The 22,944-nt window shown below is 39.4% G+C and overlaps 1 protein-coding gene across 3 annotated transcripts in view; it reads right to left on the bottom strand.

Annotated features, from left to right (window-relative positions):
- The window catches only part of LOC110839609 (limbic system-associated membrane protein-like), a 347,640-nt gene that overhangs the window by 178,202 nt on the left and 146,494 nt on the right, over positions 1–22,944 (bottom strand). The gene's annotated exons all lie outside the window — the stretch shown is intronic.

Genomic DNA, 22,944 nt, shown 5'->3' with positions numbered 1-22,944 from the left:
ATGTGTCATTGCATTTAGGTACCATTAAATTACTCTCAAATAACAAAGATGAACATAGGAGATCGTGTTAGACTCCTGTTTGTATGGACCCAAGATCGAATCTCTGTAGTAAACGTGATGTATCCTTGCTTGAAATTTTAAATGCTTTACAAGGTTTCATGAATATTATTTATTTCCTCCTTGGGAAATAGAACAAACTGACATTACTCTGATGTCAAACATTCGTACACACACGCATTCATCCATGCACGCACGCGGCTACTTGGAGGTCTAATATGTCTGTTACTGCCTACAGACGCCTCTATTAATTCGTCTAAATAATATCCGTTATCAGTCAGTCCATACGCATATATAACTTCTGGCTTATCATTAACTAAAAAAAATCACAGTGTAGTTTAGCCTATCATGAACCAGACTATTCAAAGCCCAGCTTACAATGCCATAGACCAGTGGTATTCAACCTTTTTTGTTCGCGTACCCCCTGATATAATTTCTCTTAACTTCGTACCCCCAAAGTTGTTGGTGTATAATTCAAGTTATACATAGTATATAATCTACATCTAAAATAAATAAATTACATTACTGATTATTCAGTGTTTATCATAAAATAATATATTTTTTTAAATTTCATGTACTCCCTAAGATGTCTTCGCGTACCCCCGGGTGTACGCGTACCCCAGGTTGAATACCACTGCCATAGACTATGCGTTCCAACAACAAGCCAGTTTATCCAGAAAATGAGCTAATTTATCTACACTAGGCAGAGCACGGCACAGCCCACCATGGAGGAGATCAGACAAAACCTAGCCTTGCCTAACTTCGAATATTGTGCAGTCACAGCTTCATCAAGCACCTCCGAAACGTCGATAAATTTCTGGCAGACTACTTGGCGCAACAGCCATGTCCATACTTTATACCAGATGTAACTCATCTTCGCAAGTTATCAGAACTGTACTACTTTTAAATATGACGAGAATGAACAGATTCTAGAATTTCGTTATTCTGAGTCGGTTAGTTCCCAACTTCATGTCATACTTTTTAAGGACCAAATTATAAATATTATCCTCTCATGTTTGCTTAGACCTGGCTTCATTTCTTGAGGTTTTAGAAAATCTCTATTGTCGTTCTCTGGAGAGCTCCATCGTGTCTTCTTATGGTCTCATATCATCGTATCTTCAGAGTTGATTGGAAAATTGTTAGGATGTTGATGGATTATGCAGTTAGTTGAAGTATCGATTTTCGGTCCGAAGGCGGGAAATCTCGATAGCTTCAATAGTTTGTCTCAATTCCTCAAGGCAAATGGTGGTATAGTAGCTTAACAAAGGTCAAGACAGCTTCCTCCAGTTATTTTCAATTACTTATAGTTAATAAGGCTCTCATTCAATGGCACACGACCTGTAACGCTGAGAAGACATCGCTCATAAACGTAAGAAAGAAAATAATTTGTCCACTGTCATTTTTACTACATTTCAGTGTTGGAAATCGTAGACAAGGAATGAAATATTAAATCGATAAATGTGATTGGCTTTTGGATTCGAATTATATAATTTAAAAGTTATCTGATTATTTTTCCCTCTCTGTTCTTCCCTTCGGGTTCGATTCCCGGCGGTGCCCGAATTTATAACTTGTGTTGGGCAAGGCCGTGGTCTAGGCAACACGGAGTTTTCCTCCGTGGCATCCCAACAATTACTCCATTCACACACAGAAGAAGGCAATGGCAAACCATTTCTGGATCATCTGCCAAGAACGTATATGAACAGGTCCCAGTCCGAGAAAAGGATGGAAGGATCCTGTTCATATGGACCTGTCGTCAGACAGAACACTAAATAATAATAAGATGAGGTGGTCTAGCGGTTAGAACGCTGGCCTTGTAATCCTGGGGTCTCGGGTTCGATTCCCGGCGGTGCCCGAATTTATAACTTGTGTTGGGCAAGGCCGTGGTCTAGGCAACACGGAGTTTTCCTCCGTGGCATCCCAACAATTACTCCATTCACACACAGAAGAAGGCAATGGCAAACCACTTCTGGATCATCTGCCAAGAACGTATATGAACAGGTCCCAGTCCGAGAAAAGGATGGAAGGATCCTGTTCATATGGACCTGTCGTCAGACAGAACACTAAATAAATAAATAATAGTTCTTCCCTTATCACCTCGTGTTCAGGTTATCTGTAGCAGCCTAAGAAAACATCACACAAACTTTGGTGTCATAGATTCTAAGCCCAATTTCAAAATTTGTAGTCAAAGTGTTCGCCGTTATGGAAGTTCTTTTAAAGTTCTTACAATTTTCAACGATAAGCGAATCAATATCAGAGCAATCTCTAATATTTAAACAAGGGTTATTTGTGTTGCATTTTACTTGGTGTCGTCTGCGATCGCTAAGTTGTGTGCAAATTTTTCCTTTATTTCCTGATAAAGAAATCTGGTGACTACATTCATGTCTTAATTTAAAGGGATTAAGAGGGGTCATGTGATGTGGGGGGGATTCCCCCTGCCGTCAAAGTCAACACAGCAGAATGGTCCCGTAGGATCACGTGACACTTTAGAGCTGTCAAAATGCCACAACTACATTACGGCATGTCATGTAAAATTCCTTCGAGAATTACGGTTTTGTCCCAAGGGAATCCCATTGGGATCGCAGTGTAATCGCATACACATCAGCACTTAGCATCGCTCTGTTCACTTTAAACCACTCTGTGCTAGGTTACAGGCAGGTCGAGGACATTTCTTGACAAACCAGAACGACGTTTTGTTCTGACTCGTTAATATTCTGGCCATTTCAAGTCGTGGTTTGAGTTACCTGAAGTTTCATGCGCTTAATTAAGCAACTCTGCCATCAAGTCAAAGTATAGATTCACTAACTCTTGACCTCGGGACTGGGTGCACGTGGTCAGCTTCACGTTCCGTCCACTTTAGCCCCCACAGATTAAGCCTACACCCCTGTGCCAAAAATTAAATGTGAGGTTTGGTAGGTGGGAGTCGGTCTGGACACATTAAGCTAGGATGAAAATCTTTTGTTCCTACCAGAAATCGTTCTTTCAGCCCGTGGTGTGTAAGTACTCATTATTCTGACTGAGCTACATGCATCCCTGAATTTGGAAATTTGCTGTGATATATATATATGTATATAAATTAGGGACATTCCAAATAAAAATGTGTACAGACGGGAAAAGATTTGGTAAATTTGATACAGGGAGTAATTTCATACTTTAGTCAAATGGGTATATGCTATCAGCTATGCCAACAGACCAAAATACCAAAAATAAAATTATACTATTGCCAATCTCCGACAGGTTTCGGTTGTATTAACTTGCAGTAATAGAAAACTCCATGGAGCATCGTCTTCTTTCAATAGTCGCTTAGTTAAAAAGTAAAGTTTGTCCCACTATACGCCATGTAGGCGTTTGGGGGGAGAGGAGGTATAGCTCAACTCTTCCTTGACCTCGGCACTAGATGGGGGTGAGTGGTCAGCATCACGCTTAGTTACTCAGTCAAAAAAAATCCTCGATCTCGTTATAATGATAATCTTGGATCGGTTAGTGATGAACATGGCGAACGATTTCACCAAGATATTTCTAGTCTTGAAAGGCTTTCTCAGGGGAAATGGAGCGCATAAATGATAGCTGATTACTGCTGGTCGGTGGTAAGAGATGCCCCTGAGGTAAAATACAGAATAAAGGCCAATAGACAACGTCTATAAGGCAGGAGGAATTTTTTAAACATTTGCATATCATATGGACGAATTTATTGGTGATATTTGACAGAGTACAAAATATCTTCAAAACGCGAACTAACTAAGCTTTTTTTATTGTCATTTTCGAATTTAGACATCGGCTAGGCCTAATATCAGACAGACTCTGTAAGCTTAGCAGCCGAAACTTGAACGTGGGGCTTGCGAGGTTCTAAGTGTGACATGCGATATATTCTTGGGTCTACGAACTACTTTTTTATAAATGTTTAATTTTAACCGTCTAATCACAATAAAATATTTTATTAAATATTAAAATATTATTACTACAATTAACATTTAATATTTAAAATATTTAAAATATATTAAAATTATGCTCTTTCTATCGAAATGTTCGATTTACAATTAGAGCATCATCTTTTTCACGACATGTTTCGGTTTTCAATGAACCATCCTCAGGTATACAATCGATATAAACTCAAACGTAATATTCCAAATGCAATCCTTCGTCAGAATGTCTATTAAATATCAGAAAGTTATTCACTTCTAGATCAATTGTACTTTATTATCATTTATTATTTTTTTAAGTTCATTATTACATAACTTTCTTCTAATAGGGGACCAAAGAATTGCTACCCTAATTATCTGTTTCCTTTAATTTGTTCAGAAATAAAATTAACGAGGTTAATAGCATTCACATATATTAAATTCCCTCCTTAAGTCACATTCATCTCAACCCGCTTTATTCCTTCAGTATAATTCTAGCTTTATCACGGATTCTGCCTCATTCTCTAACGGCCGAACTGTAACACATAAATCTACGTTTGTCTGGGGATGTCGTCCATAACCGCAGATTTGAAATATGATATTGTTTGGAAATCAGTTTAAAATTCATTTCGTACAGCTCTGGGGAGAGCGGACACTCCCCTTTACCCTACGGTGGAAGTAGCGAGATCTACCCATTATTCATTTCCCAAACTTTACAGTGGCAAAACTGTCCCCACCCTGCACATATGGACTCAGTGTCCGACTGGCAAAACTCAAATAGCAATTCAGTCCCTTTTACAAACAGACTGACGTGTAACGAATTCGGAAACAAACACTGACGGGAAGAGATCAATCGGGAGACATGGGCATAGATAATAGAATAATATTAAAATGTTATTATTTATTTTTTATTTAGTGTTCTGTCTGACGACAGGTCCATATGAACAGGATCCTTCCATCCTTTTCTCGGACTGGGACCTGTTCATATACGTTCTTGGCAGATGATCCAGAAGTGGTTTGCCATTGCCTTCTTCTGTGTGTGTGTTGGGATGCCACGGAGAAACCGGGGAAGCCCCCGGAGGAAAACTCCGTGTTGCCTAGACCACGGCCTTGCTGCTCTCAGAGGGGATTTGGGGAGCCCGCAAGAATTCAATAAAATTCAGAAGACGTATTAAATGTTTCATTTCTTAATTTTACGATTATTTGCCAAATTCTCTCGATTTTTTCTGTTGAGTCAGGAACAAAATCCATATTTAAATTCGTATCCGTTCGCGGCATACCCGTGCTGTGCCCGCTATAAATTACAAGCTCCTTGTAGTTGTTCGTCACCAAGGTAATTTGGGCGACCCCTATTCTACTCGAAGGACGTACTTAGTTACTCAGATTAACGTATAAAGCCTGATATGAAACGTTTGGGACTGCATGAGACTTACTGTTGTAGGATTTCTTTTTAAATTTGCTACCAAGACATCCATACAATTAGACCTGCTGATGGGGGACTGTCAAGGAAGGAACTTAACTGGTACTATTAGGTTATAGTCTACTTATTTAAAAAAATCATTAAGAACACATGATTTGTAAAGTTATATATTGAAGTAATTTAAATAAGATGATAGACGTTTGATTTTATTAATTATTTTATCTTTAAAATTAATATATTAATAGATTTTTTTACTTATATTGTATGGCTACTGAATGGTTTATAATATGGAAATACATTCAAGGTCTTCTGTTTGAAACTATGAAATTCTCTCAAAAATAACTTTCCTGTAACAAATGAATGAGCAGATAAGACACCATTTGAAACGTCTTAATACTCTTAAGGTCTTCTTAAGATCTGTTGGAATATCCAGAAGCATTCCGAATGCTAGGAGTATGGAAACTGGAAACTGTACTTGTGCAGAGGTTACACCTTTCCAAACTTGTTTAGGTCATCTTAGCGGTCTTCCCGAATGGCGGGTCCCATCAGACTGGCCTTTGTTTCTCAACATTGTACTGACATATTGCGGGCTTACACACATGTCAGTCGGACGCTGGAAATGGACCAAGAGAGGAAGATAATATATAGCCCAGGGAGTTTGTGACCTTACCAAATTCGGGGCAAACAATTACTCAGTTCTGGCTCTGTCTCTCCGTCCCTCATTGTTCAGGTCCACGTCCAAATCCGCGTGGTTACGAGGACGCCGCAGATCTCTGCTGCAGAAGCGGTTTCGTACACAGAGTAATTATTTCGCAGCCACGAGAGAGAGACTTGTATAGCACCGCTATTGAGTTTATGAGTTCGCGTGTCTGAAAATTGTTACGAGCTGGGATTTTTAATCACTGCCACGAATTAACAACAACAGGCCACGCACTGGACGACCACGGATAAATTCCGGGATTGAGAGAGATTCTTCTCTTTGCCACCACGTCCAGAGCGGCGCTGAAGTGCTCCAAATAGATGATTAGACCGAGATCAGTATGAATACTAAAATACTACAGCTCTTATTATTCATAAATTATAATAACATTTTCCATTATGAACAGATGAGGATGAAACAGCATCGTAAAATGAGTCAAAACATACGACAGATCCCCGAAAACTGAAGTTCTACATTGCGATGTGTCGTAATGATGACCTCGTTTTCACAAACGACATTTTCGTCACCCACGCCTACATAATAATAACTGCAGAAGAAATTCCATCGTCACTTTTCTGAAGATTAACTCGTAGTCGGTAACCATCTCTTCTGGTACGAAGGAAATACCGTAATTAGGTTAAGTTACTTTCAAACTTGGTTTAATTTTTTATACGAATTATCTGATGTGATAGCAGCAGCGAGTAACCAGGGCATTACAATGAATTAGAATGCCAGAATTAAACACGTGGCGTAGCCTTAAAATTCAGAAACAGCTGAGAATCGGCGACAAATGTAATCACATCACATTATTAACAAATCTTCACATCTCAGCGACATCCAGCTTCAGTCATTGCAATAATTTGATCGAAGGCTCGTCGCTTCTGCGTTTGAAAATCAACTTTTCATATACACACACACACACACACACACACACACACACACCACTAACTTTCAAAACGAGCACTTGGAAGCGTTTCGGAAATAGATGCAATTTCGTTTCACTTGAATCAAGCTGAGTGAACAAACACAAAGGAAAATCGCCCATAAGACTTGGCAATAAATACGAATTTTGGAGCCTAAACCGCGTCTCCTGTTTGTGTCTGACAGTTAAGGCTGCAGCTCTCTCTTCCTGTAGCGAGAGATCGTGCATTCTGAATGTCCTTTTCAACAATTTTAAACCAGACAGCATAGCACATGCTATGATGAACACACTAGCCTCTAAACCTTCAATCAGGATAGCATTAATTAAGATCTAATAACTTCTCTGACCACTGCAACATCCTTCTGCCATGAAGATATCCGTCTTCTGGGTTATTGCGCTGTGTAGTCTGGTCGATGTTAACCAACGTTTCAGAGGTCATACTGCCTCCGTCATCAGGGCGATTCATCGCCCTGATGACGGAGACAGTATGACCTCCGAAACGTTGGTTAACATCGACCAGACTACACAGCGCAACAACCCAGAAGACGGAAATCTTCATACTCACCGCTGTGAGAACCTCAAGTCTTACATCCTTCTGCCATATTTGTTAACTGTAGATTTAATAATTATGGACTACAAAAAATGTTGGCCTACTCACTAGAAGGATTTGGCGGAGTAAATGTTTAGCCTCTTGAGAAACAGTCAGCCATTTTACTGATCAAGAAATTCCCTCTTTTTCTAGAGCCCAAAGTTTCATTACTGCATTCGCAAGAATTGACCACTTCCGGCCCTATGCGTTATATGAGTCCGATCCACACACTCACATCCGATATTCTTATTATTAGACTCAACAATAACTTCCCATCTACGTCTTGGTCTTCCAAGTATTTTCTTCATAATTTATGACCAAAATTATAAACTCGTTTATCATAAATGTCATGAATGTTAAATACCTATTATACATTCCTTCATTCGATCGACCAATAATGTCCCACGCAGAGTACAAATTAAGAATCTCCTCTTTGTGTAATTGTCTCGAGCTTTCTATTAATTCGCCTCTCTTAGGTCTAAGTACTAACCTCATCACCCAGTTTTTAAAGACTCTAGATCAATGATCATTCCTTAATGTGCGAGTCCAAATTTCACGCCAACGCGAAATACCACGTAAAATTGTATTTAAAGTTTTCAGTATTTCAACTCTTTTGATTTGGTTTTGTGTAACGGGAAGATAAACGATTGTGAATTGAACTATTATAAACATTCCCAGAATTTAATTTGCGTTTAACTTTATCGTAAACGTGGTTTTGATTTTTCGCCATCTTCCCTTAATATCTCAACTTTTCCACATTTTCGAAAGATTTATCAGCTACTGTATCGTGATTTTATTTTGTATTCTGGTGATGAGATATGAGCATTTGCCTATTTGGTTTTGTCTTTCTTTCAAAACCAACCTTCCAGGTTATGAAATTCATTAACAATAAAAAAAGTAAGACAGAAATAAGTGCATTTCAGAAACATTTGAAAACAGATTTTATTTACATCTAAGCAGATCTCAATATAATTAGACCTAAAAATCCACCTGTTAAACTCATAATGCAACCATTAAGCTGCAGTTTGGTGTAGTGTTAGTTGGCTTTTAAAAAGCGACTGATTTTCTGTTGTTGTTGTTAACCTGAACACATCGGAAACGCGTGAGCACTTTTCCTCACATCAGTCGTACCATTTACCAGTAGAGAAATTCCCTTAAATGTGTACACTTTGACAGGCATACCCACCCTTAAACTGGATGAATAAAAGCATCAAACTGTAATGGTGATATGTGGGAAAGTGGGTGGTGGTGGTGGAAATTTGAATTTTTAAAACGTGTTTCTAGCTCGCTTAAGCTCTCTCGCTCTGGCGTAGAAAAAAAGAGCGGAATCAAGAGGTTTGAAGTATCGCTACTTTATGCTCCATTGATCTCGCACTGGACGATATGTCAGTTGGGTTCCCGATATTCACATTTTGTATACCTTCCATCCACTCCGTTCCGCAATGCAGCGCTGCTGTACCACGGAACAGAGGTGTAGAAGGGTCGTAGGATGCATGGACTTTCCACATGATTTGGCAATCACTACACAAGAGTTTTTAAAAAGAGTTGAACGACTATTCTTTGTCATAGCTTGACTGTAAAAGAATTCTAAGTCTGTAATTTGCTTAAAAATTGGGCAAGTTTCGAGATCGTACGTTTATGGAAAACCTATAATATGTACACACACTGTATTTCGTTTAGAAATGTTAAGTAATTGACGCTTATTTTGATATGTTACAGAAAAGTCCGCGCTTATGTAAGTACGGCTGTAGATATTTACCTGGTTTACACTTGGTTAAATTGGTTACCATGGCTACTGCAGAGGGCAAATCCTACACGAGGTCTTCATTACTCAGCCAGGCATCCTAACAGTTTAAATTTCGTTTACCCCAGACAGTTCTGGCTTGTAATCCTGGGGGTCTCGGGTTCGATTCCCGGCGGTGCCCGAATTTATAACTTGTGTTGGGCAAGGCCGTGGTCTAGGCAACACGGAGTTTTCCTCCGTGGCATCACAACAATTACTCCATTCACACACAGAAGAAGGCAATGGCAAACCACTTCTGGATCATCTGCCAAGAACGTATATGAACAGGTCCCAGTCCGAGAAAAGGATGGAAGGATCCTGTTCATATGGACCTGTCGTCAGACAGAACACTAAATAATAATAAGATGAGGTGGTCTAGCGGTTAGAACGCTTGGCTTGTAATCCTGGGGTCTCGGGTTCGATTCCCGGCGGTGCTCGAATTTATAACTTGTGTTAGGCAAGGCCGTGGTCTAGGCAACACGGAGTTTTCCTCCGGGGGCTTCCCCGGTTTCTCCGTGGCATTCACACACAGAAGAAGGCAATGCCAAACCACTTCTGGATCATCTGCCAAGAACGTATATGAACAGGTCCCAGTCCGAGAAAAGGATAGAAGGATCCTGTTCATCTGGACCTGTCGTCAGACAGAACACTAAATAAATAAATAAATAATAAACAGGCCAGAATGCTATGCGTCCTGTTCACTTGGTCACTTTGCCCAACTTTATGCCGTCAGTAATGCTGAAGAGTGTTATAAAGGGACAGAATTTGTGTTATTTTCTTTAGAGAGTGTCATAAATGTGAGAGAAAACTGGATTGTCCTCCATGAATTTGTTTAGAAGTCAACATATCTGGTCAACCGAAGAAGTTTGTAGTCAAATGAAGTAATAATTGGAAGACTTATAACATATTTCTTAAGACTTCTTTGAATTAGCTCCCTCAATCATGACTCATGACAAACCAAACCTCCTATCCTGTGGATACCAAAATGCCGTCCTCACTGGTAAAGTGGTGGCCACTCACCTCGATTTAGTGCCGAGGTTAAAAATGAGTGGCGCTCTCTCAGTACCCCACACGTCTCCTTAGGATAATGCTTTCTTAAACGCGAAGGGGGACATAACATGTATCTTCCACGAACGCCGCTGGGCCAGAAATTGAGTTGATAAATTTTTCCTTCCTTCCACAACACATTAATAACTAGGCCTATTATTGACGTCGGTACCAAAATACCAGAATTAATTGCTACATGCAGATAACGCTAATGATTTAATGACAGAATTATACATACAGAATATTAAATGAAACATGCAATGCTTAAAGTCATTTTATTAAGTAAATTGTTAATGGGAAATCTGAAATTTGTTTTAGCGTGTACATGTTGTGACAGATAGGTTTACACGAACCATCCATTTTTATTTGCATAATTTCTGCATAAGCCTATAATTTTGCATTCAAGAAAAGTGTACGTGCTATTTATATGACACGAAGTACATGTCAGATTATTACGCGGAATTCTATACCTGGCTGTTTTTCTAAATGACACTTCAAATTAGAAATCGTACATTACTAATAATGCAATGGTCACATGGCCCCGTGTGTGGGGGGGGAGGGGGAGGAGGGGGGTAGCGGGAGACGATGTGGTGGGTTTGACACGATGATTACCGGCCGTTCTAATGTCATATGTAATTACGTAATATCTATTTGTTCGTTTCGGTGAACTGAAAATCAACAGTGCAGAAAATTGGCCTCATTTCGTATTAATAAATTATGACAGCGCTAAACTAGCTTCCTGTATATTGTACTAGTTTTTTTTACCGGCTTTAAACACAACACGATTAGAAATACGCAAACATAAGTACATGATACGTTACGATATACGAGGCTAGTCCACAAAGTAAGTTTCCCTGGGGCCGTTTACAGAAACAAAACACAATTTCATGGAAATATTTATTGCAACAGATACAGCAAGTGTCCAGCTATTTTTCAACATATTCGCCACCGGAATTGAGACATTTGTCATACCGTGGGACCAACTTTTGAATACCTGTGTCGTAGAAGTCTGCCGCCTGGGATTGGAACCACTGTGTGACAACCATCTCCGCCTCTCTGTCATTCTCAAAACGCTGACGCTGACCGGACAGGAATTTCTTGAGGTGTAGGAAAAGATGGAAATCACTGGGAGCGAGGTCCGGGCTGTAGGGTGAATGATTAAACACCTCCCAGGTGAACTCCTGCAGGAGACTTGCTGTCCGTCGAGCCGTGTGCGGCCTAGCGTTATCACTGACCGCACTTCACAGTCGGCGGGAGCTGGAATAAGAACCTCCATCTTCAACAGCTGCAACGATGCTAATGTGAGAACGCGGGAAGTTCTGTTAGTGCATGTGTCATGCTACGTCATTGCTCTATCAAGTACGCATAGTCGCTTCGCGCAATATAAGGTTTGCTAGCTGTGGGACGAGTGGGAAACTTACTTTGTGGACGCGCCTCGTATATTGAGAACTTCTTCTCATCTTGAAAAAAAAAGATTAAGATTCAAATATACAAAACTATAATTTTATTTTTTGTGCTATAGGGGTGTAATCCTTAAACTCTCTCCCTCAGGGAAAAACGTCGTTTGAAGATTGCTGTCTTCTGGGTTACTGCGGCGTGAGTGTTGTAGATGTTCACCGACGTTTCAGAGGTGCTTGCTGCCTTCACCAGCAGGTCTATTGTCCTGTTGATGGAGGCAGCAAGCACCTCTGAAACGTCGGTAAACCTCTACCAAAATACAGACCTCCAAGAATCCAGAAGACTTCTTCATACTCGCCACCGCGATGACTTAGAAATCTCAGTTGATTGAGGGTGTTTGAAGACAAAGTTCTGAGGAGAGGGTAGGTTAGTAATACCTATGACAGGAAATAACAGAAGATTTTTACACAGGATAATGAGGGACGCCGTAGTTTGTATTCTTCACAACACATTACGAAGATGAAGGATCGGGGCAGTTAGCGCGCATGACAGAAATGAGTAATACATAGCAAATTTTAACCGGAAGGAGATCTAAGCATAGTTAAGATGTTAATATTAAAACTGACCTTAATCAATAATGTCTCTAGGATGTGGAGTGGATTGAAATGGCCCAAGATATGGTTCGGTAGCTGGTTCTTGTAAGCATATCGATTACAGTAAGGGATCCATAAAAGACAAAGAAGTGTTGGTCAGCAAAGCGACTATTAGCTTCTCAAGAAGAATTATGCTGTGTAGAATGTCAATAATATTCTGATTTTGATGTGAATCAATAATCATATTATAACGCTGAAGTATATCAACCAATCAGGCATGCCCCAATATCGACATTTAATTTTGATTACCCTCTGTTCAGATGGTAATGGAAATCCATGAAAGCAGAATTCAGTATTGGAATGACGAATTCTTAGCGTGTTCTTTCTCAACGGATTATGCTGGTTTAGGCTATATTTACATAAATTAGATAAATATACTGACTACAGCAGGGTGGTACGTACTTGTTAACCATGATAGCCTTGCTAACACTTTAAAAAGCGACATATTAAAAGCATTTGGCCCTATGTTTGTGGTTCACTGGTACTCCACACACTCCATACACTGTAACACTGCATAACCGATTATATAAAATGCGTCGTTAGCCAGTTCAATCCAGCAAGACATCGTAAGCGTTGTTAGCCATCTGGTTCAGGCTTACGATCGCCTCGAATGCTTGCAAGAACCGACCCCAACTTCCTTTCTAAGCTCCGTGTGACTTTTTCCTCTTCCCAAAGATGAAAATTCAGCTAAAGGGAAGGAGATTTGAGACGATAGAAGAGATTCAGGCAGAATCGCAGATGGTGCTTGACAGGCTGACAAAGAAAGATTTCCAGGGATGCTTCCAGGCTTGGCAGCGGCGCTGGGATCGTTGTGTTCACTCCCAGGGGAACTACTTCGAGGGTGATGGATGAATTTAATACCTGAGATAAGTGTACGGGTTTTTATAGGCGCAGTCTAGAAACTTTCCGATCGCACCTCGTATGGAGTACCAGTGAACCACAAAAGTAAGACAGAAGACTTTTCATTCTTCGTCCGGCTAACATGGTACAGACTGTTATATAACATTAATGTTTAGACCCTGCGTGATGGAGATGTCATCTCTGGAAATCGGTCTCTTTGTCTGGAACTACAGATCGAGTTTTTATTAAAGTACTTTCTGGCTCTGTTCAGTGTAGCATCTCTTGTTTAGCTGAAAAAATCCCTCCTTGTTTCTGGCGCTAAAGAACTGTTACGCTACATTTTCGTTACATAAATGCGCATAAATTTCGACCTACGAAAAGAACGCCTTTAATCGCAAATCAGGACACAGGGAACCACCAGTGAAGTCGCCGTCACCGGGTCCCCTGTCCGCTGTGTCCACAGAAGAAGAAAAGTGTTTTCCAATGGACATCAGTGCGCTATCAATGCTCCAGGGGTGATGCTGTTAACATGGGGGTAGGAGGGTGGGTGTTGGGGTTGACTTCTCAGATTTCCAGGCTGTCACCCCCATCTGTCAAGACGAGCGAGCTTCTCTTTTGTGTCTCGGCCCAGATCACTCGGCCGTGAAATACGACGACCCACAAGTTTCAGTTCGCTGGACATTTAGATGCAACACTGGAAGAATCATAATTTTCCGAGGGTTTATGCTCTTTTCATCCTTGCCTACCATTTAAAGAGGCGAATCCTAATCTTAGTTTAGTTTTATTATTTTCTACATGAGTAGACCTGATGTACGTATGTATAATCGTTCACGCGTAGTTAGGGCTGCTTGTTAAAGGAACGTAGACCTGTTAGGTACTTCCCTTTTCGGTTATAAAAATAAATATGGAATGTAGCACGTACACAGTACGTGAAGTAATGGAATTTACTGTAAGTTATGCTTCTTGTGTGTACATACGTAAGCACGCGTGCAGGCCCCTGCCTCAAGGCATGAGGAAAGCCATTCAAGTCTGTGTTCATAAATTTGGTAAATACGCTTATAGCGTAGTTCGGATAAAGTGAACGCTGATCAACATTAATAATAGACAATCGAATGGGATAAATTAGGCCGGATCTCACCTGAACAAATGCAGAGAAATGTTAGAAACGAGTACATCGTGCAGACAATTTTATTTTAGCGAATAATCTCTCACAAACATAGCAGTCAGGAACAATGTCATAATAATTTCTTCCGCCAATGTTTCGAGAGCCATCCCTCCTCTCATCCTCAGGGCGGCTGATAAACGAAACTGGTTTCGTAGCTACCCTGAGGATGACAGCAGAGATGACTATCGAAACATTGCCCCGAGAGTCTTTCATCAACTTCGGTAGCCGCGAAAACTTCACTTTAAATATCGTAATACTCGCGGTGAAGTCCACAACCACAGCTAACAGTGTTTAGTCAATAAATTATTACAAACAAACACTAGAAGACGTTTCAGCAATATACCGACACTCGCGATTAGAGGAGGGCATCGTAAGTGCTACATTTACACAAAGAAAGTGCAACAGGGGACTTGGAAATTCGCTGCTCAATGTACAGCCATTCTGGCTAGCTAAAATGTCAGACATTTGACAGCTGTCAACAAAACAGGCCAGTTTTCTCATATGAAAAGAGCTTCTACCCTTCTCTTAGCGCTGGGCGTCTCTCGCTTGTCACTCAGAAAAAATAGCTTTTCGTTATTGTATTGTTTCGGTCGGCGCGGCCATTTGCAGAAAAGGGACATGCGCACTGGTCCTTTGGGATTTTGCCCTCTTTGGCAGAGATTGTCAATTGTTACCCAAACAACGTATTCACAAATTGCATAACAACAATTCCACTAAAGAGTGGGGGGCGGGGGGGGGCAGTTAAAATGCGAAACTGTTCGCGTTTTTTTAACTCAAAACATTTTGATAACCGTTTCAATTAGAAAATAAAATGTGCTATGAATTGCAATAACAATACTCGACAACCTTTAAAAAAGTTAATTGAATTATCACACATGTCATTTTTGTAAAAAAGTAGTCGAGAACTCTTTTTTTTTTTTTTTTTTTTTTTTTTTGTAAAATGAATGGGTTAATAAATGCTGCTATTGTCACCGAAAGAGAGTTCCGTGACAGTGTCCCAGTGCAGCTGTTAGGAGATCAATGGGCTACCAAATATAACCATCGAACAACAACTAAACTGCTTAACTTCAATTGTCACGAACAATAAACCAAGCACACTCCTTCACAAACATTTACGTCTGGATATAAAATCGAAATTAAGGTAGGGTTTAAGAATACCATAACAATAACTTACACACATATCTACTAGATTCGGATTATAGAACAGTATTTTAAATTAATTTAAAAGAACGTGTTCTCTTGAAAACGATTTGAACGTCCCACAGCGTTTGCTAAATTAATATAATTAAAAACAGATAACAAAACAATTTTCTCTTTTCATAAATAGTTTATTCTCAGAAATACGAATAGTTATGGTCTATATAATTTTATCAAATAAGTTATTTATAGTCTCTTAAGTGCAAACATTTAAAATAAAATTTTGTTTTCATGTTGAAGACGGCTGTCTTCTGAGTTATTTCGCCATGTAGTCTGTAGAAGTTTAACGTTTCATCTATCTCTAGCTACCTTTACTCGATGCAGTAAGAGATTCAAACCTCACTTGTTCTCATATTGTTTGCATTAGTACTTTTACATTTATATTTAGAAACTTCGTAATATTTAAGACATATTCCAAAATTTGAGCCAAAAACCCAATACTATAAACAAATGTAATCTACCTCACACTAACAAACAAATTAATTTTCTGGCGACAATCATACGTCCCGAAGTAGACTCCAACATCACGTATCGAATTTAATTAACTATATTTATTTGAAAACTAAATTAATTATCTACCACACTTTTAATTAAATAATTTCACCTCAAATTAAAGACGCCTCTCTCCGTTAAACATTATTAAAATAAAAATCATAAGTTTCAAACTTACAAACAGTTTGCTGGATGTAAGGTAAGAAATCAGTGACCTGGTGACCATTTAATAAGTAAAATGACTGATATGAATAGGCATTTATCATCTATCTACGATCAACAGAATTTGACATTACTACGTAACTAAACATTCATCGTGTCTGAGTGTGTTTGGTCTGCATTTATCGAAATCCAAGTCTGCAGTGAAGTTAAGTAGAATTTTGTTAAAGTTAGAAAATAGCGACCAATTTTAATCCTTTGAAACTTTTATCCTCTAAATAGTATTTAAGAGTTCAGTCCGTACCGCGAAGAAAATACAACTCTTCACCATTATAAACTTCAGTTTTTTAATGCCATTTAAGAGAATAAAAGTTGTTCAAGATGAGAATCCTGATAAACGCATAAATATAAAAGAACAGTTACTGATTAAAACAGGTGGTACATAGAGTTACCACTGGGCTTTAAAGTGTTAAATTAATTCATGCATTAATATAGTCACCAGTTCTGAATTAAATGAATTCTGATGCCACTCGGAAAACAAGATATTGCCAAAATTATTTCAATAATATATTTTAAATTCACAGTCATATTTTGAATGCCTTCCTTTATAATAATAGTAAGCCTAATATGACAATAACCACAAGTTCGTCTTCAATTATATTTATACAATGAGGATATCTGGAGACTGTGCCGGCAGCCTTTCCTCTGTGCGACAGTTTCTGTGATTCCTAGTCTAGCGGCACAGCCGCCAAATATCCACACTGTACTTCACATTATTAATCTGTAATAAAACATTTTCACGTCTATTACGTATACTGAAAAATTAATTGTTGAAATGTACAATATTAACCTATGTGCCTACTTTTTGATAAAACGACATTTTATTACCGGTAGATAAATCGTATTATTTCTAAGATAGTGTAGTTGCGTCATATTGTACTTATTAAATTAAAATTAAATTATTTGGTTATTCCGTCAAATCACAATGTATTTAAAATAAGATAATTAAAATAATTAAAATATCATTCTGTGTTCCATATCGAATAACTGTTCCAATTGTAAATCGATTATTCGATATTGAACACAGAATGATATTTTAATTATTTTAATTATCTTATTTTAAATACATTGTGATTTGACGGAATAACCAAATAATCCATATTATTTCTGTGCACTGAGTAACAGCAAAGCACAGCGCCTGGAACGGAGGACCCTCTGCTACAAAATTCCAATATAAAAGTATCAGTAGAAATAATTCACGTCAATTCTGAGTATCAATAGAAGCGATCACATGTCGATTGCAGTTCGTTTTTTCGCGTATGTCAAATTTTGCCTAATAACTGAGTAGAAATGACAAACTAAAACCAATATATTTTTACTGAGACCTACGTGATTGTCCTGTAGTTAGGTTCCATATTGCTATAATAGAATGAGAATGATGACTTCTGGTGTCTTGTTCCATTGATGGACAGTTTATATATATAAAAAAAAGTCTTTACTCGTTCGGTTGTGGATTAAAAATGAACACGTCGTGTTTAGATCTCATCACTTTCAGTTCTCCTGTCCATCAATTTTATTTCCACGCCAATAAAGTTAATTTCTAGAGTTTTTAAAAAAATTTAAAAAAAATCCCCTTTTAAATATATAAAAACGAGCTTAATGCTTTATTAACATTTTTGTTGACTATGAAGTGTATATGCGTTCGTATAACAATCCGTTTAAACCAAATACCCATAGCAGGGCTTCAGTAGATGTAACTGAAAGCATGAAACAGCAGTAATGGATGCATTTATGCATGAATACAAAGATCGTTGAGGCGTGTTGAAATCCCAGGCCCATTTGCGACAGACTCATGCTAATTAACTATTAGGGTTGGAATATGGGTGTTGGGGGGGGGGGGGTGTCTATTGTGTGGCAGATACAGTGCGCCTGCTCATTTCGTTCCAGCCTCACGTCGCCATTTTAGGTCCCAACACACAAAACTCAGATTGAAACTGATTAGCATTACAATGAACGCCGCCTGCCAGTCGAAAACAAACAGCGGAGATGTAATAATCGCGAAACGAAGGTTGACTTATATTTAAAAACAACTATAGGAGCGTAGCAAGGGATTTAAATTAGGGTTGCAACTGTGTTTGAAATATTGACTGTGTAAAAAAGTCTTTGTGTCTTATAAACCTCGGGAGGGCATCGCTGTAGAAAATTCATCCAACCCTAAGATCTGGATCGTACTAAGACTCACGTCTAATGGGAGTCAGGGTATTTATTGTAAACAGTACCGAAACCAGGGCAAAATAAACAATGCATTTTGAAATAAAAATTCTGAAATTTTAAAAAAAAAAATATCTATATATCCGCAGAATTTACATGAATATATACCTAGGCCTACTTCTGCTCCGTCTCAGAACCTTACAACGTTTAAAAATTTAGTAGGAAAATAAATTATACACATCTACTTAGCCGTAATTTTATCCTAATTGAAAGATTTCTAAAAATAAACTTATATATCACGTACAATCATTTTCGGCTCTCGACAACTTAATGTATGTTACGTCAATACCTGACTTGAAATTTAAACCATCTGGAGTTATTATTATTATTATTATTTAGTGTTCTGTGTGACGACAGGTCCATATGAACAGGATCCTTCCATCCTTTTCTCGGACTGGGACCTGTTCATATACGTTCTTGGCAGATGATCCAGAAGTGGTTTGCCATTGCCTTCTTCTGTGTGTGAATGGGATGCCACGGAGAAACCGGGGAAGCCCCCGGAGGAAAACTCCGTGTTGCCTAGACCACGGCCTTGCCCAACACAAGTTATAAATTCGGGCACCGCCGGGAATCGAACCCGAGACCCCAGGATTACAAGGCCATCGTTCTAACCGCTAGACCACCGTGGCATTATCATCCGGAGTAGATACTAATATCTTAAAAATGAATAAAGTGTTCATGATCCATTCGTCCCTGTTTCTACTACGGACTGTTAGAAAATTTAGATTTAATTTACGTAAATAAGAAGAAGAACACGCTTAGTCTTAGAAGTCATTTTGTCTTGAACTCACCGCCAAATGAGTACTAATTAAAACATCTTATACCACAAACAACTTAAATAAGTGAAACTCTCAAAAAATAAATACGTAGCCAGATGGGTCCTTTAAGTAGTTGCTTGTTTAATTTTATTAACAGTTTCTTCTCTAACAACAAACAACTGCAATCATAGAAATTTTATCGCTTAAGCTTATAATCAATTATTTCATAGCTTTGCTGCCCTGTAAAAACATTTGACATTGCCAAATTTTACTTCAACACAACTCAGAAGAATTCCTTGACAATCTGTATGTTCCTCACTCTGTAAATTCTTTTGTTCGAAAACTTTATTGCTGAAAAATGGAATATTAGATCACATTAATGTAAGATTGACATACGGCGCGAAATATTTACCTCGTTTCGTACTAGTGGAACAACGACCTACGTTACGTGGAGTGAAGAATGAAGAATGTTCTCCAGACACTTTATTCTTCAAATATTGTGTGGGTTCTGAGATTAGTCGTCTATTTTGGTTCTGTGACTGGAGTAATCTTTTTCTATCCAACTGTTTCAGCATTGCTGATATAGGAAATACGTTTAGATGGTTAAAGGACGGAAGGGTTGAATTACTACTTTCATATTCCTCGCAAACCCAAACCAGTTTATTTTCCGAATTGAGCATTGCATTATGGGTAATATTGCCAGCTGTCCCTTAACCCGAAGTTCACAGGATTAACGCACATTCACTATTCCCACGTTGTTGGGACCTCGATCCTTTACGGCATACGACCCTAAAACCACACCTTCAGGTGACAGGTTGTTACGAAGAAATATTTAAAATAGATGATGCATTAGCCAAAAACCTCTGTGATCAATGAGGCAGGAATAAGGAGCAGAATCTGTTAAGCTACATCCGTTTCATTAGTTTTTGCGCAGGAGCGAGGCACAGGATTTGAAATTGTCCAGGCCGCAAACCGTCTCAGTATGGAGGAGCCCTCGCTCCAGAAGAGCTCGTCGGTGACGGTCGACAGTTCGTTCAGCCCACCAGATACGTGCCTGGCGCTGTGGTCTGACACTATCCATTATTACCATTATTTATTATAGGGTGCCCCACTGCTCCGCGGTTATTGCAGGTTACAGTCGACGTAATGGCGTGCGGTGTGTCATTTGTCGCTAAACGGTAGTTAAGAAGCCCCCCAGTCTGTGGGAAACAGAGACACGTGACGCTGGCTGATTCATTCTGGACAACAACGCAAACCGCGTACGGCCCCCGGTTCGGGTCCCATTGAGTTGGGGCTACAATGTTCCCAACCTGTTTTTCTTAATAGAAGAAAGAAATGAGGTTATGAGACTACCGTGTCTCTGCCAACCCCTTCAATGTCCAAGCGATTAACCGATTTCCACGAAGCAATCGAACTAAAATATGTAGGATTGAGTCTGGTAGAAGTTTGGCAACGAAGATATCCGTCTTCTGGGTTATTGCGCTGTGTAGTCTGGTAGATGTTAACCAACGTTTCAGAGGTCATACTGCCTCCGTCATCAGAGCATGAAGATTTCTGTCTTCTGGGTTGTTGCGCTGTGTAGTCTGGTCGATGTTTACCAACGTTTCAGAGGTCATAATGCCTCCGTCATCAGGGCCCTGATGACGGAGGCAGTATGACCTCCGAAACGTTGGTAAACATCGACCAGACTACACAGCGCAACAACCCAGAAGACAGAAATCTTCATACTCATCGCCCTGATGACGGAGGAAGTATGACCTCCGAAACGTTGGTAAACATCGACCAGACTACACAGCGCAACAACCCAGAAGACGGAAATCTTCATACTCATAGCCCTGATGATGGAGGCAGTATGACCTCCGAAACGTTGGTAAACATCGACCAGACTACACAGCGCAACAACACAGAAAACAGAAATCTTCATACTAAGAATCGCCCTGATGACGGAGGCCGTATGACCTCTGAAACGTTGGTAAACATCGACCAGACTACACAGCGCAACAACCCAGAAGACAGAAATCTTCATACTCACCGCTGTGAGAACCTCAAGTCTTACAAGTTTGGCAACCTTTCAGACGGCAGCAAGGACCTCTGAAACGTCGGTAACCTTCCACCAGATTAGACGGCGCTACAATCCAGAAAACAGTCATCATTCAACTAAGATAACTCGACTTTAGTGTCACAGAACGAAGCTTAATCTGAGCGCACAGCACGTATCGATCTTCACCCTCTCGATAACTGTGTACCCTTCAAAGGAATTATTAAACTCTGTCTTACAAATTACCCTCTAATTTCCTTCCTGTGTAATCATGGAATTGAGGAGTACAGAAGGGTTAATACCTGTCATTTGTTACCTAAGAGCTGTGGACTTGTTTGGGGGAAAGGAGGGAAACATGTGCGCGGAGCAGCGGTCAATTGTCACGCACACGAATGCAAAACATACAACTAATCGCCTACTTTGTACGACAATCGTTTGAATCGATAGCGACTGAAGAGAAGTGCAGGACGCAGAGTACAGACACATCCCGCACATTTGGAATGCATAAATTACTGAATATTGACTAGCTAAGAGGCTATCATTTTTTGAAAATATTTGCAACATGGCTTATAGTATATTTGTTTCTTAAAGAGCCTGAGACACGTTCCTGCTTTAGTGAAATCTGAGGTTCTGACGTGTAAAGATTTCTGTCTTCTGGGTTATCGCGCCGTGTAGTCTGGTAGAAGTTTATCGATGTTTCAGATGTGTTTGCCGCCTCCATCATCAGTTCGATCAGGGTGGTAAACATTTACGTGACTACTCAGTAGTCTTCAGGTAAAATCTTTAAAAATATAATCCAAAGCAAATCTGTCCCTCTGGTTAATTAAGCACGGCGCCGTGGTGACGTATGGGGGGGAGATGATGTATAGCTCCACGTATGCTTAACAGCATCACTAGATGGAGGTCAGTAATCAGCTTTAGGCTGTCATTTTATCCTCGGAGAAACAGTCCACATTGGATAGGACGAGACTGGGTGGGCCACAGAACCTGTCTGGACGCGGTCGCAATAAAATATTCTACCCCTGACGGGATTCAAACCCCGGTCGTCCAGCTCATAACACCGCCACGATTCTGAGTGAACTCTCCTCGTTGTTTTCCAACATTGTATTGGCCAAGCTCGAACAGTTTCAAAAACCTGTCAGTTTCCAGCAAACCAACATCTGTGAAGCCGATCACTTAATATACGTAATAATCAGTGAGAGTAATTTTTTAATGCGGAAGAAAATGTAATTAAATTCTGACTGTGGCGACTCTGGTAGCAAAAATGTGAAAGAGGCCACGACGGAGCCTAAGGTGGAGTCTGGTGGAGTCTTAGTTTGTTGGAGAGTCTAGAATGTAATTCAAGGCAGTCGTGACTTTATCAGGAATCTAACTCCTGTCGCTCTGAAGATGTTTTCACATTTAATTTATTTTATAAATAAAGTGTATAGGCTTAAATTGCGTACTATATTTTCAATTTGCAAAGATAATGCTGTACATGAGATGATAAAGTTGCGTCATATTGTGATAAATATATATTTGTTTAAATCTTGTCAGTCTAATCACAATAAAATTCCTAT

Source organism: Zootermopsis nevadensis, unplaced genomic scaffold (assembly GCF_977971745.1).
Source record: "Zootermopsis nevadensis isolate Lab colony 2312 unplaced genomic scaffold, Znev_1.0 Znev_ptg000019l, whole genome shotgun sequence".
Taxonomy (NCBI): Eukaryota; Metazoa; Arthropoda; class Insecta; order Blattodea; family Termopsidae; genus Zootermopsis; species Zootermopsis nevadensis.
This window is presented reverse-complemented; position numbering and strand designations above follow the sequence as displayed.